Source organism: Delphinapterus leucas, chromosome 9 (genome assembly GCF_059928025.1).
Source record: "Delphinapterus leucas isolate spDelLeu-1000000601 "Yukka" chromosome 9, BTC_Dleu_Yukka2, whole genome shotgun sequence".
Classification (NCBI taxonomy): domain Eukaryota; kingdom Metazoa; phylum Chordata; class Mammalia; order Artiodactyla; family Monodontidae; genus Delphinapterus; species Delphinapterus leucas.
In genome coordinates, this window is record NC_143137.1 from 60,004,917 (window position 1) to 60,019,148 (window position 14,232).

Sequence of the window (14,232 nt, forward strand, 5' to 3'; positions counted from 1 at the left end):
TAAGAGAAGAACACTGACATGGGGCAGGTTTCTAATTAATATTTAATATGGAAAGGAATTTTTTAAAGGAGTTTAATACATGCTCATTTTAACTATAGAGGTTGGTGATATCCCAGTCATATCCTCTTTGTACCGATCATTAAATCAGTGAGTCTTATCTTGTTAAATGGTAGGTTATTTTATATATTTCAGACACATTGAAAGGAACATTGATTTTTTTTAACCCTGAAAACCAATTAGTAGAGCATAATAATGCCCTTGTCTCCTGAACATGAATGCCCATTCCACTGGGGAGTAACCTACTTACCTGGAAAGCAGGAGTTTTCAATCTATCTTTTTGGACGTGTCGCGTCTTAAAGGTAATGTTTATTCCATATCATCTTGGGGGATAAAAGACCGTTGTTAGCATGGAGTCTTGGCACATAGTAGGTACACAATAAATATTTGTTGAATAAGTGAATGACATGTACTCAGCAGAATAATTTTTTAAAAGAAATATGAATACATATATAGAAAATCATATATTTGCTTTTATTCAACTCTTTCTAAATAGTTGCATAAACAAGATAAAAGTACACACTGGAGTCAACAAATTATCATTTTGCATGTCCTTAAAGATCACAGCAAAGCAGGTTGCTATTCAGAACTTACAGAGGAGACAGCATCTCTCTATAGATCCTGCAAGCTTAAGAGATGAAACAGTTTTTCTCTTATTTTGGATTATTTGTTAGTATTAAAAATAAAACCCGGTTTTCACACTTAATTGAAGTATTCTATCCCTCCCATGCTTAGGACAGTTATCTTGGAGAAGGGATTTGATGTTGGTGTTGAAGAAAGCTCATCAATGGCTTGGCAAGAAATAAGAGATGAAGAGTTCTGGAAGCCTGTAAAGAAAAGCTCATAGAAGAGAACAGGTGAAACGTTAGGAAAGGACACCAAGGAACTAATAATAATTTTTTTTAAAAGGATTGTTATATCTGATGTAACTCTGGGGAGAAGCTGGGTGAAGGGTACACGGCACTTCCCTGGACTATACAAATACTTGTGAGTCTATAATTATTTCAAAATAAAAAGTTTAAACAGATTTTTTAAAAGAAAACGTGAGAAAGTTGAGATGGAGAAATAAACTGCCTTAAGACAAATTTCATGTAATTTGAATATGCTAAAGGAAACTATAGTGAATCCCTCAACATTCCTTATTCAACAATATTCAGGAAATCTTTTTTGAGCAATTTTCTCTATAACAATCATTTTTCTTGATGTTGAGAATACTGTGGTGAACAAAATAAAGTTCCTGTTCTCATGGAGCTTACATTCCAGTGCAGATATATAATGAGCAAATAATAGTCTAATAGATACATAATGCTTCAGATTATAGTAACTGCTCAGAATAAAAATAAAGGGGTAAAGGGGCACAGCAAGATAGGCAAGTGCTATTCTAAAAGTGTTCAAGGAAGGCTCTCTGATAAGGTGACATTTGGGCAGAATAAAGGGAGGGAACTGAGCCATGTGGGTATCTGAGAAAAGAGCACTGCAGACAGATGCTACAGCAAGTGTGAAGGTCCTGAGGTGGGAGTATTCCTGGCATGTTCAAAAAGCTGCAAGAAGGTCAATATGGCCTGAGAACAGGGAAGGGGGTGATAGAGGATGAGTTCAGGGATGTAGTGTGAGTACTGGAAGCATTATAGGCCTTGAAGACAAGGGGTCTGTAGTTTAGGGCCAGGTTGGGGTTTGGTCATAAAAGTTGAAAGACATCAGCATGGAAATGGTATTCAAAGTCAAGAGGCTAGATGAGATCGCCAAGAAAATGAGTTTAAATAGAGAAGGCAGGTTGACTCAAGAACTGAGCCTTGAGCAGTCCTGATATTTCAAGATGAAGAGGATAAAGGAGAAACGAAAAAGCAGCAGACTGTGAGGGAGAAGGAGATCCAAGAAAGGTGTCCAGAAGGCCAAGAGAAGAAAGCGTTTCAAGAAGGAGAAAGTGATCAACTGTAAATGAGTTGAGAGAGAAAATGAGGATTAAAAATTGATCATTGGATTTGGCAAGTAAATGCCCTAAGTGGCCTTGACAAGACAGTTGAGGGAGAGTGGTAGGGCAGAAAGCCTGAGAGGAGTGGTTTTAAGAATGTATGGGGAAAAAAAAAAAGAATGAATGGTAGGGGAGGAAGTGTCTTTACAAAAGGAAAGACAGCTCTTTCAAGGAAAATAACTGTAAAGGAGCACAGAGAAATGGAACAGTATTTGGAGAAGCTGTGGAGTTGAGAGAGTTGAGTGGAGGTTTCACCACTAAAATTAAGCAAACAAAATAAAACAAAGCCAAGAGTTTTGCTTTTGTTTGAGATTGGAGCAATAGCATATTTATGTGCTGATAGGATTGATCCAGAAAGCAAAGAAATTTTCTTGAAATAGATAGTTAGATTTAACCCAAGGTTGAAGTCTGTAAAGTAAGAATGAGGGGGATTTTAGCTGCATCATTCTGGATTGATTTAAAGGGAAAGTTGAGAGAGGAACTGTCACTAGTGTTACTATCATTTCTTGGTCATGACCTTATCTGGGCCCTACTCATAGAGGGGAATGTAGGAGAGCAAAGATAAAGGAACAGAAAGTTCAGAAAACTTCAGGGAAGAAGTCAAGGAAGAGATCTGAAGTGAATCTGTGGGATATAAAAAACAAAAAATGGCTGACTGGAAGGGCTGTTCTGGGAAATTTTGATTATAGGTGTGTAGAAGTCAAGTGCAATCCTTTGGTTGGGTTTATAAGTTATTTATTGTGAATTAGTATGTAGTTTGTGTAAAAAAAAAAGCAGACAATATAGAAGTACACAGGACAAGGAAATGAAAGCACACACACACATACACACACACACACACACACACACACATTCTTTCTCATATTCTACTCTCTAGGGGGAACCACTGTTAATTTGGTGCATATCCTTAGAGATGTGTATGGGTGTATTTATAACATACATATATGTATGTATAATTAATTTATAAAAATAGAATCATATACTATTCATACTATTCTTCAACTTGCTTTTTATACCGAACATGTCTTTTGTATTTTTCCATCTCAATAAAAAAGGCTCTACCTCTGTCTTTATAAAGAAGAATGAATAGATAATACATGAACATGATACACTATATAAAAGGGACAACAGGGTATACAGAGAATCCCCTCTAATTTCCCAGCAGTCAGTTTCTCCCCAGAGGCAACCACTATTACCAGATCCTTAAATGTTCTTTCACAGCTAGGCAATGTGAATAAACACAGATATGTTGTATTTATATAAATGGCAGATTACCATACATGTTGTTGTATATCTTGCTTTTTAAATTTTAACTATATATCTTAGACATCATTCCATATAGAGCTGCCTCATTCTTCTAAATGGCAATATTGTATTCTATCTTTACTTAATCAAATCCTATAGCTGGATATTTCTAACTTTTCACAATGAAGTGAATTCAACCATACTGAGCAAAAATTTAGAATTTATTCAGCAAAGGAAAAGAGAAGAAACCAAAATACAGAAAGACCAAAAGAAGGCATTTTAAACTATAAAGAACTGTAGATTAAAACTAAGTCTGGAAAAAAAAAAAAAACTAAGTCTGAGGCTTTGTCTATGTGGCATTAAAATTAATTCTTGAAAAGTAATTTGAAATTCTAGGTGCTAATATTTTTATTTTCAAAAAGGAATTAATCTTTTTATTACTTTCAAAGAAGATATGAACAATGAAGAGCATCTCTCTGTTTTGAATGCCTGAACCCTCTTAACAACCCTGATAAAGCATTTTTCTGGGACCAATCAGTGAAGGTCTAGAAAGTCATTTTTTGTTCATAAAAATGCCTGGTTAAGAAATCATTCTCCTCCATTTGGTATTTGTTAATGGCTATTACAGTTGACACTATTCATAGAGGCTGGGTTTACAGATATTCTGAATAAATTAATGTCACTGAAATGACACATCTACTAGGAAACTCCAAGGGGAAAAAAGTGATGTTTTTCCCTGTATATAAAATACACTATTAATTGAATTGTCTAGAAAGACAATGTCCTGTGATGGCTGGAGTCTTAAGGTATGAGTCCTCATGTCATTCTTTGACCACTGGGTGTGTGAAGTTGCATGGTTCTATTCTCTTTGCTTCAATTTCCCATTTGGAAGACAAGAGAAATAATTGTGTCTGGTGCCTCTACCTACCCCCCAAGCCATGCTGAGAGAAGCAGAAGTGAGAACCGGCACATGGCAGAAAGTTTTCCAGTAAGGTACTGTTTCTGTCATCATGTTAGTGTGACTGACCGGGTGATGTCTCAGAGTGGGTTTAGAGGCAGCAAGATGTGTGTATCAGAATCAACTAGGGAGATTTGTCAAGTCACTCCCTGTGTTGCTCCTTCCTTCCATCACCTGTTGAAAACCACTGTAACTGAAGAAAACTTCAGTGACTAGTTCCAGCAGGTATGGGACATAAGTATTGGGTTCTAAAGAGTGGAAGATGGGCACACGTTGATTAAGGTCAAGGACTTCTGTTTCAGGAAGAGCAGAGTTGAATGTTGGCCCCACTCCTTCATTAACTATAGGATTTTAAACAATCTTTTCCACCTTTTGAAGCCTTCATTTCCTCACCTGTAAAACACCTGCCTTTAAGGTTGTGGCTGCCAGGTCACTAGTTAGTGCTCAATAAATAGTTATGCCACTGTTTCATCAGTAACTCCAACCTTAATTGTCCACTCTGAACCATGGATTTAAGGCGGTATTTGTCATTCTCTCATAAAGGTTTAATAGAGGTAGGATCCTTACACACATATACACTTAAATGTAGAATTTTAAGGCTGGAAATAACTTTAAAACCATAAAGATTACCCTCACCAAACTCTCACCTTATGGATGGCAAAACTGAGGCTCAGAAAAGCAAGAGATTTATCCAAGGTTACAGGGATATGTCTAAGGGTCAGGAATAGAGCCACATCTTCTGTCTTCCTGTCCAGCACTCTTCACTTCCTGCCTCTCAAACCACACATTTAATAAATATAAAAATACTTGCTTTAAGAAGTTAACGATGAGGAATTTATTTCCTTTCTATGGCAGGGTCAGTGACGTCATCACATAGAACAAGAAAAATCCTGTGAGATGGCCCTCATCCAGCTAATAAAATTAATAGCACAGGAAGGTGTGGAAAACTACGTCCTATTATTGCAGAGGTGGCATCCAAAGACCCAGAGACGAGTGAGTGACAGCCTAGTCTCTAGGACCCAGATAGAGACCCACATAGTGAGGCGAAAGACAGTGTATCAGGAGAAGAGTTTCCAGTATCCCTAACGGCCCCAAATCTGCTTACCCAGATTGTTCCTGGACTTCAAGCTGCTGTGCCTCCCTTGAGGACTCTCAAGATTTCCAAAAGCTTCAAGTTTTTTCGCATGGCTGCTTCTTCCTCATATCCTCGACTCCTGTTCTGTGACTAATACAGACACCAGTGTATCTGCAATGAACTTATACAATTCCCCTGCCCTGGATGAACCACACCCACGGGGAATTCAGGAAGCAGAGCAGGGGCAATGACTAACACCAAGAAACCTTACATTCAGGTCAGCAGATGAAGGCAACAGATCAAGTCTGTGACTCTAAAAACAGGCCCAAAGGATCTTCTGGGCTCCCTCAACAGGGAAGGGCACCATCACCAATTGAAGAGTTATGCTATGCGTCTGATTCCCAGGACCAAGTGGAGTGGAGGGGAAGGTCACAGAACTGGAAACACACCCAGTCCAGTTCTGGACACCTGCCTGTCTGCCCACGAATGACCACTGTGGAATCTGAGGCAAGAGGACAGCCCCCAAAACTCAGCCCGGAGTCTCTGACTCTGAGCATGGCCCGGCCCTGCAACCACAGCAGTCTCCATTCCAGTCTTGGTCACCATCAGGAAGGCATCTGTTACCTCCTGCTTGGCCTCCAGTTCTGTGGTCGCCAGTATAACCCAACGGCCATAAATTTCAAACTCGGCTACATGTTGCCCTACTTCTAACTCTAACTGCCTGAAACTTGCCCTTTGAGAAAACAGCTTTACTCCTGAGTGCTCTCTGCTAAATGAGTGCCACCTTGTCTCTTTCCTCCACATCATCATTATAATTAATAAGCAACAATATCATCCCTGGTGGTTATGTTCTTATTAGGTGTTAACTGGCCTTAACATCATTATCTCATTAGGCCTTTCCGCCTAAATTACTTTATCAGCTTCCCTCTGAAGGGGGTCTGGTACTGTCTGGCTGAAAGGAATCCCCTGCACAAACACGAGAAAGTGAAAGGATGATCACAAGCATTTAGACCTGCTCCAGATATTAATCTTCTTAAAAAATTTATGCTATTTCTACTACTAGGAATACTTTACATTGCTGTAAACCCTCTCATCCAGTGTGTTTAAAGCAATACCCAGGAGCTTTTTAGCTTAATCTCACTCATTTGACGAGAAAAAAAAAATATTGTAGAAGAATATATTCTAAAATATTTACAACAGTAAAAAATCTCCCCTCCCCCATCACTGCCCACATTTCTATTTGATAAATTCTCTCCAGTTTTTTTCCTTAAAAGGCTGAATTTCAAAATTTTATATAAAAGACTGTGAACAGATTTGCTCACTTTGTCCCCACTTCAGTTGTTCTAGATGCAATCTTTTCTTCAACTTCCCCTGACAGTGCTTAGCATTTCTTTAATAGCACTCATTTTGTAATTTAACATTTTGTAAGAAGTAGATGAAGACAATTCTACTCGTAGATGAATGGACAACCCAGACTAATACATTTCTCTAGAAATGCTTTCATTCCTAAGGACAAATGACACTTACTGCTTCCTCTGTTGTCCTCATGATTTCACGTTAACCGTGAACTCTTTTCATCTGTTCCTCCTTTATTTCTAGGTTGTGCACATTCTCCAGAGGTTGGGGGACATGCTGCCGAGAGTTCAAGCCTGCCCTTTCCACCTATTAGTCACGTTTTGTTTTCCATCCCAGTTACCTCCTCCCTTCCTTGCCTTCCTGTGTACCTTAATCATCTCCCATGTAATTCATCATTCATCCTCACTTTCCATAGTAATTTCCTATTTTTAAATGTCTTATTATCTCATATTCCTCGTTAACCACTTATCTTTCAAACTCTGTTGTTCATTTAATTTTCTCACAATTTGTGTAGTTATTTGGTTTGCAGCATTCATTTCCCCCTTCTTGCTCACCCACCCATCAGTCATCTCTTTCCCTTCTCCTTTCTCCTTTCCAAGTCCCAAGCTCTTTTTTTCTGAAGGTGTGGATCATGATTTGAAATGGTGGAGATGAATCTTAATGTCCCCAGACTCTCTATTTCTTAATTTTTACTATCAAATTATCATCCCATGTGGGAAATCTAGGTTTCTAATCCTCAAGCCTTCCTACAGAGGCAATCAAATTCACTAGGTCTCTTTTTTTTACTTAATTGGAGATAATACAAATCTCAAATGAAATATTGCACAGTTGGTGTTTATCTGAGATGCGCTGACCATTCTTTTTCCCCTTTGCAATTGAAGCCCAGTATCATGGCCAAAAGACATTAATGTCTTTTGCATCTGTGTCATATAAAACTTCTCTTAGATTGAAAGTAAACCCCTAAATACAAATCCTGCTGTCATCAAACTTTCTGTTAATGCCCAGTCTCTTCTCCAAGAAAAGCATGACTTTACTTTATAAACTTTTTTGTTTGCGCTTTCTTTTGTTTTTGAAACTTCACAGGCTTCAGAGCCTTCTTCCGTTTCTCTTGATCTTCCTTTCCTCCTCCTGAAATCTCAGGATAATTAATTTCAGCAAACTCTGGAGACATTCATTCTTCCCTTTATTTTCTCTACTTTAGGATCCTTCCTCACTTCATCCTTTTCCAACAGGTACCTTCCTATTTCAAGTGTATGACAGGGACCAATTCCTGTCTTTGCACAGTCCCACCTTTATGTTCTTCCTCACTTCCCCTCTACTGGTTTATTTTACTCGACACATGCACTCTGTTTCCATCCGTGAGCATGGTCAACAGTTTGTGTGGCTGCTGAAGTTCTCCCAGCCTGTCTCCCTGGTCAAGAGGGCTGCCCTCTTCTTCCCACAGTGCCCCTCGAATGCTGGCAGGGGAAAGGCATTGTGATCATCAGCTTTATTAGTGATAACATCAAGGCAATGGGAATAAACACACTGACCAAGGGACAGCCTCATTACCCCATGATTAAAGAACGAATTGGGGCAATTTCTCAAATTCTGTCTCCCTATTGTACTTCTCTGGAGATCTGTGTTCATTTTTCAATGGATGTTTATTGGATTTCCAGCTCCATCACAGGTATATGATGGAATAAGGTAGTAAATTGTAACCACTGAAACCTACCATGCATTTCCATATGATTATGAGTTTCATTCTAAGCTAGCCTGGGAGTTTCCTGGCGGTCCAGTGTTTAGAACGTGGTGCTTTTACTGCCGAGGGCCCAGGTCCAATCCCTGGTCAGGGAACTAAGATCCCACAAGCTATGTGGCACAGCCAAAAAAAATTCTAAGCTAGCCAAAGGTGTAGATTGCTTGTGCATGGGAAATCCTGCTCATTGAATTAGTATATTTCTTTGAAAAGAATTCATTTTCTCTGAGTTAATCATTTTTATATGATCTAAATCATCTACTCTTTTTTCAAAAATATGACCCCTTTCCCCCTCACTATTATGTTATAATTCATGCACGATTTCTCTTGAGGTACAATATAGTCTAATTTTCTTTATTATTCAATTTGGATCCTGTTAAGTGAGACAGGCACTCACTGACAAGAAGGAGCATTTAAATTTTGGCAAATAAGTTCATTTGTATTCAGAAAGCTTTGCACCCCTCATATTTAATAAACCTTTCCATTACAGAGTAAAGAAATCCTGCAAAATAGTCAAACAGATTAGCAATGGGACCACCAAGAGAGTACATTCAACCCCAGTTCAGAGATGTCTCAGTTTATCTGTTTTCTGTCAATCATTAAGGAAGATGAAATATACAATTATGTACAAGGAGACAGAACTCCTAATTCTTTCATCCTAGCTGAAGCAAAAGAATTTTAATTGCTTAAAAAAATTAGATTTTTGTTTCCTCTCAAGAAGGACAGAGAAAACAAATGTAAATTGCCTTAGAGTCAATGGCTGGAGCTACAAGACTTCGGAGTAGGCATATAAGAGGTAGTCCATCATTTGTATTTTTTCTTCATAATGGCCAATATCCAGATATTTGGAAATATGAAACGTTTGACAAAATATTCCCTTTTCTGCTACAGCTCCTCCAGCATGTAAAAAGAAAACATTTTCCCTTTTCATTAGAATATGTAGAGTTGTATAGATTTACTGATACCACTTCTGCTTAATGAGAGTAACACTGCACTAAGATATTTGAATATGCTGTCAATTATTCCAGGGTCAATTTTCCATTTATGTGAGTTATCAGGCCCTTTGTTTCTCTTGTAAGTCCTATCAGCCATCTGATGTTGTGAACCTTACACTGTTTTTAGTATATTTACAAGAGGTAAAGTAAGAACAAGGAGAAGAGATGAAGCATTAATCAATCCATTTAGTAATGCAGTACAGCTGCAAAGAAAAATGAAAGCAATAGAGAAAATTAAAGCTCTTGGCCACAGAGAGGTATAAGCATTAACTGGAGGTGTCAGTACATTCCTTGACCTCAAATGGGAGGCAAAATTGAGAGTCAAGAGTAATTAATTCCAGCGTTTAAGCCAGATATTGAAGTCCCTAAAACTATTTCCCAAGATAAAAGTCTCAAATAAAACAGTTTATGTCAGCAATTCTGAATATGAAATTCCATTGATTTATTTTTCCAAAAAGTATTTTCTGCACTTAGAGATAACTGTCAAATAGAGTTGCTAATGATGGAAGAAACAAAGATAAAGAGAAGGCACTTACATAGGATTCACAATGAGGTAAGAATATATAACAATATCTTTTTGTGTGATTAGTGTTTTCCCTTTCCTTTTTAAAGGGCCACCAGCTATAGTGAATATATGAAACACAGTATACAAGAAAGATGTCTATTTATTGAGAGGGATTTTTTTTTAAGTTTAGGAACTAGTCACCTAGAGTCTCCCCACCTGAGCAAAGCTGGATTGCAGAGGATGGGGTAGACAGTGACCATCACTGTATAGCGGATTATCTCAGATTTATTCCAAGAAGTGAAAAGTCATCTCTTCCTTTTATCTGGACATAGATCTTTTCATGGTGACCCTGGGCTGAAATAATTACCTGGATGTGTATCTCAGGGCACCTCAAAATTGCTTGAGCAGAATGAGGCACCTGCCTGTAGCCGGTTACCCACTAGCACGCCCCCCTGGAACATCATCAAAAGGAAAGCCAGCAGATGAAGGGAAGGAGGGTTTTGTCCCCTCTCCCGTGAAAGCTTCTGGAGTGTGGGAAAATGTCAGATTTACCTTGTATCTCCAAACCTAGCCCACACCCAGTGCAAAGCACGCGGTGTATGCTCCATAGAAATGTGATGAAGGAAAGGAGAGGGAGAAAGGCAGGGAGAGAAGAAAGGATTAAAAAGGGAATAAAGCCTCTATGAGCTCTACAGGGTACGTTTCTAGAACCTTCTCAACTCCAAAGGGGAGAGACAGACTCATTGTATCCTACAAGGTTGATTAAAAAAAAACCCTCCAGAAAATAACAGTCAAATGACTATTGCAGATCTATTTGACCTAACAGCTTAGGAACAGTTGAGTTAGAACCTAGACAGTTGTCCTGTAGTCCAGGGCCTGATGTTAACATTTTTAGAGCTGGAAGGGATCTTGAAGTCATTCAAGATACCTCCAAGTGGAATGTCATGTGACTTGACCATAGTCACATAGCTTGATAGTCTTGGAATAAAGACTAAAATCTGGGTCTCAAAGTTTCCAGCCCAGCATGTCTCACACTGCAGTTTTCCTACATAGGACAGAAGCAATTGCTGGCTCTATCCCTTCATATTTCCTGACCCAAGTCACTGAATATCACCCCTTCCAGAAATCCTACTAATCCTAAGCCCTTCCCTTGACACCATGGGACTTTAGCTTGCTAGGGAAACAGTTCACACTGGTTCACAGACTTATAATGAAGAGTGCTGGACAGGAAGACAGAAGATGTGGCTCTAGTCCTGAATGCAGACTTATAATTCTTGTAAAAGCTTGGTCACTAGGCATGATTAAGGCAAGAGAAAGTACTCTGTTAATTGGAATCCTGGACTTGAGAATATCTTTGTGACCACTTGTTTGCTGTAGCCACTGCTCTTCACACTCAAGAGAAACTAGAATATAAGTTCCATGAGGGTAGGAACCATGTCTATCTTGGTCTTAAGTCTCCACAGTGTCCACTAGGTACTTAACTGTCTGTTAAATTATTGAACACGACCACAAGTTCTATATTTCATGATTCCAAGGATGTTCCTTGATGTCCTCATTTGCAAATAATTGGCAGTACCACCCTTCAGCGAAATATTTTTTAAAATCTCAGTTCCACTTGGTCTCCATCTAGTTAACTCAACACAGGATCTGATCACCCAGCCCACAAGAGTTCAAGCTCCATTTGACTTGATCTGCTCTGTTAGCTAACAACCCTTATCCTCCGAGTAAATGAAGGCACATTAAGGGCTAACATTCTAGAACTGGAAGAGAGACAATCTATGACTGTGTCTTCATTTACAAGCCCTAGAGTGCAGAATGGAGATGTGTATGCTAATAAATTGGTGTCTCCTTCAAACCACTGCTTGCAGGATCTTTACTAGAGGACAGGCTGAGCTGTGTGTGGAGAAGAATTGAGCAGGAGGACCACTGGGGTAGTCTGCCTACCCTCCATGGTCACAAACAATCCAGCTGGGGCACCCAATTTATATATCCCAGTAGGAAAAACAGGATCCCTGCAGTAAACCATCCCCATGCTCCTCTAGATTCTGATTACTACCTACTTTCCACCACCAAGAAACTTCAAACCATTTCTTCCAGCCCCACACAGAGTTCTCCCTAAAAGAAGAGCTGGTATTATTTTCCTCTCCCTATATTTCCATAGATGTGTTAGCACACTGTGGACATTTTAGTGCCCGTATGGGTTAGTCCTCCAAGCCGCTGTCCAGCTGGTCTGTCTTTAATTTGACCCTGATGGCAGCCATTACTTGAAATGAAGAAGGCAATCTAGTTAGAAACTGCAGTTGATGTTCCTCTTCTCTCAGGCGGTAGGTAGCCCATCCATAAGGTCTTCTTAATAGTGGTGTCCAGGGGCCAGGGTTCAAGAAGCTCAGAAGCAGCGGTGGGAAGCAGTATAGGAAAAGGCCATGCTCCTCCAAAGGAGTGGGTTTTCTGTCTCAGCAACTGTAAAATTACAAATCAAAGATTCAAAAGTTAAGCCACTGCTCAAGTGAGGATCTTGGTAAATACATGGCTTAAACAAAACCCGTTGATGGATTCACTGGCATCTAAATGAAGTCTGGTTTTTCAGACAATGGGGCAGAGACTACAGGAACACACAAAGTATGCCTAAGGATTCTCTGTTCCTTCGTTTATTTCGCTAAACCAAAGAAAGAGGAAAAATTATAATTGCTACTAAATACAAGTGAATCTGCATGTAGAAAGGATGTAGAATGAGTGGGCTAGGGAGAGACAAACTGGGGAAAAAGAAGAGAGCCCACAGAATCCAAAACCAGCCACTGTTTCTTCACAGTGTTTCACAGGGCTCACCTGAATGGAGTTTGATTTTGTGACCTGAGTGAGAGTTGAATAAAGAATAGTATTGGGGGATAAATTTGGATTTAAGATCCCATGAAAAGGGAGAAGTACAGTGACCTAAACTTTACCCAGTTCCTGGGCAACCAAAATGATTGATTTCCAGTATAATTAACAAAATAAGAGTGATAAGAACTTCACTCGAAGATGGTCTAGGTGAAGCATCACTAGTTTAGGGCATCTCTGCCCAAAGCATCACAGGAGATGTATTGTCGCACCACTGCCAGGGTCTAGGCAAAACCACCAAATCAATGACTATCTTTGGCTGCCATCCTCTCCCTTGCTGTGCCACTCTGTCCCCTACCTCAGGCTCCAGGAACCCAAGTGCATGTGCTATTACCCATCCACTCAAATTTCTTTAATACCACAAATACTAAACAGGAAGTCTTCCAATGGCTAGATTTGAGTATTTCATACTAGAGTATTAACAATTGGTGACTTTAACATTCCCATGGGATATTTTCAATTTAAAAATGGACTTATATACATGAAACTCTTATTTACTGGAATATGGGAAGAAGAGAGAGGAGAGAAGGAGAAAGGAAAGGGGTAGGGCTTGTCATGCTTCTTGTTTAATCGCACCACCATTCCACACCACCCCGCAGCGTCCAAACAGAGGGCTTCAGCAACTTTGCCTCCAGTGACACTGAACAGCGGCTAACTCCAGACGGAGATAGCAGGTCTGTCCTCAGAGACATGAAGAAAAGGATCCTTTAGAGCTGACATCCAAGCCTATAGAGAAGCCTCCTACAGATACCAATGATCATGTCTGCATTCTAGATGTCTCTCCTGGTCCAAATCCCTCATTTTACAACGAAGCACACTGAAAGGTGAGTGGCATACCCAGTGTCACACAGGGACCGACTAAATGGTAGTGCCAACACTAAGCCTAGATCTCCCAAATTCTAGTCCACTGCCCTGCCCAAGTAAATCCCCATGAGCACAACCCACTGTTTTAGCTCCAGACACAGGCGGGAGGATCAGGTTCTTCAAACTCTACAGCAGTATTTGGGTAGTGTCTGAGTAGTAATTTCCCCTTCCTGGACAACAATCTGGTTCAGTGGGTCTGGGGGAGGCATAGGAATGTTAACAGGTCCCCTGGGGGATTCTGATCCGTGAGGTATAGGAACCACCCCTGTGCTTCTGTTGTTACTCCTCTACCTATCAGCACCATGCATATGGCTGGAAGGTCCCCCTGAGGGTCTGTTCTGGGGACATCCTCTGGAGCCCAGAGATCAAAGGGCTGTTGACCATTGGGGCACAAGTCAGAGCCCTGAAGACAAACCCCAGCCTTGAAATCTCAAAGAAAGAATGCTTAGAATGTGCCAGAAAGGTCTCCTCTTAGGCCCTGTTGACCTTAATGACTTTGTGGCCAGCAATAATCCAGCCATACCCTCAAGGTTCCTGTATGACCAATCTTCTAAAATGTGCTGAGCCCCTACTTTGTGTATCATTGTGCA

The 14,232-nt window shown here is 39.9% G+C and overlaps 1 protein-coding gene across 34 annotated transcripts in view; it reads right to left on the reverse strand.

Moving 5' to 3' along the window:
* The window catches only part of DLX5 (distal-less homeobox 5), a 100,782-nt gene that overhangs the window by 34,619 nt on the left and 51,931 nt on the right, over nt 1–14,232 (reverse strand). For 20 of the 34 annotated variants that reach the window (XR_016394334.1, XR_016394342.1, XR_016394341.1 and 17 more), the window contains exon 3: nt 1–12,361. This exon is cut by the window's left edge. The gene's annotated coding sequence lies outside the window, so the exon portion shown is untranslated. The remainder of the gene's footprint in view (nt 12,362–14,232) is intronic. The other 14 variants (XR_016394353.1, XR_016394352.1, XR_016394351.1 and 11 more) reach the window with 4 other exon arrangements.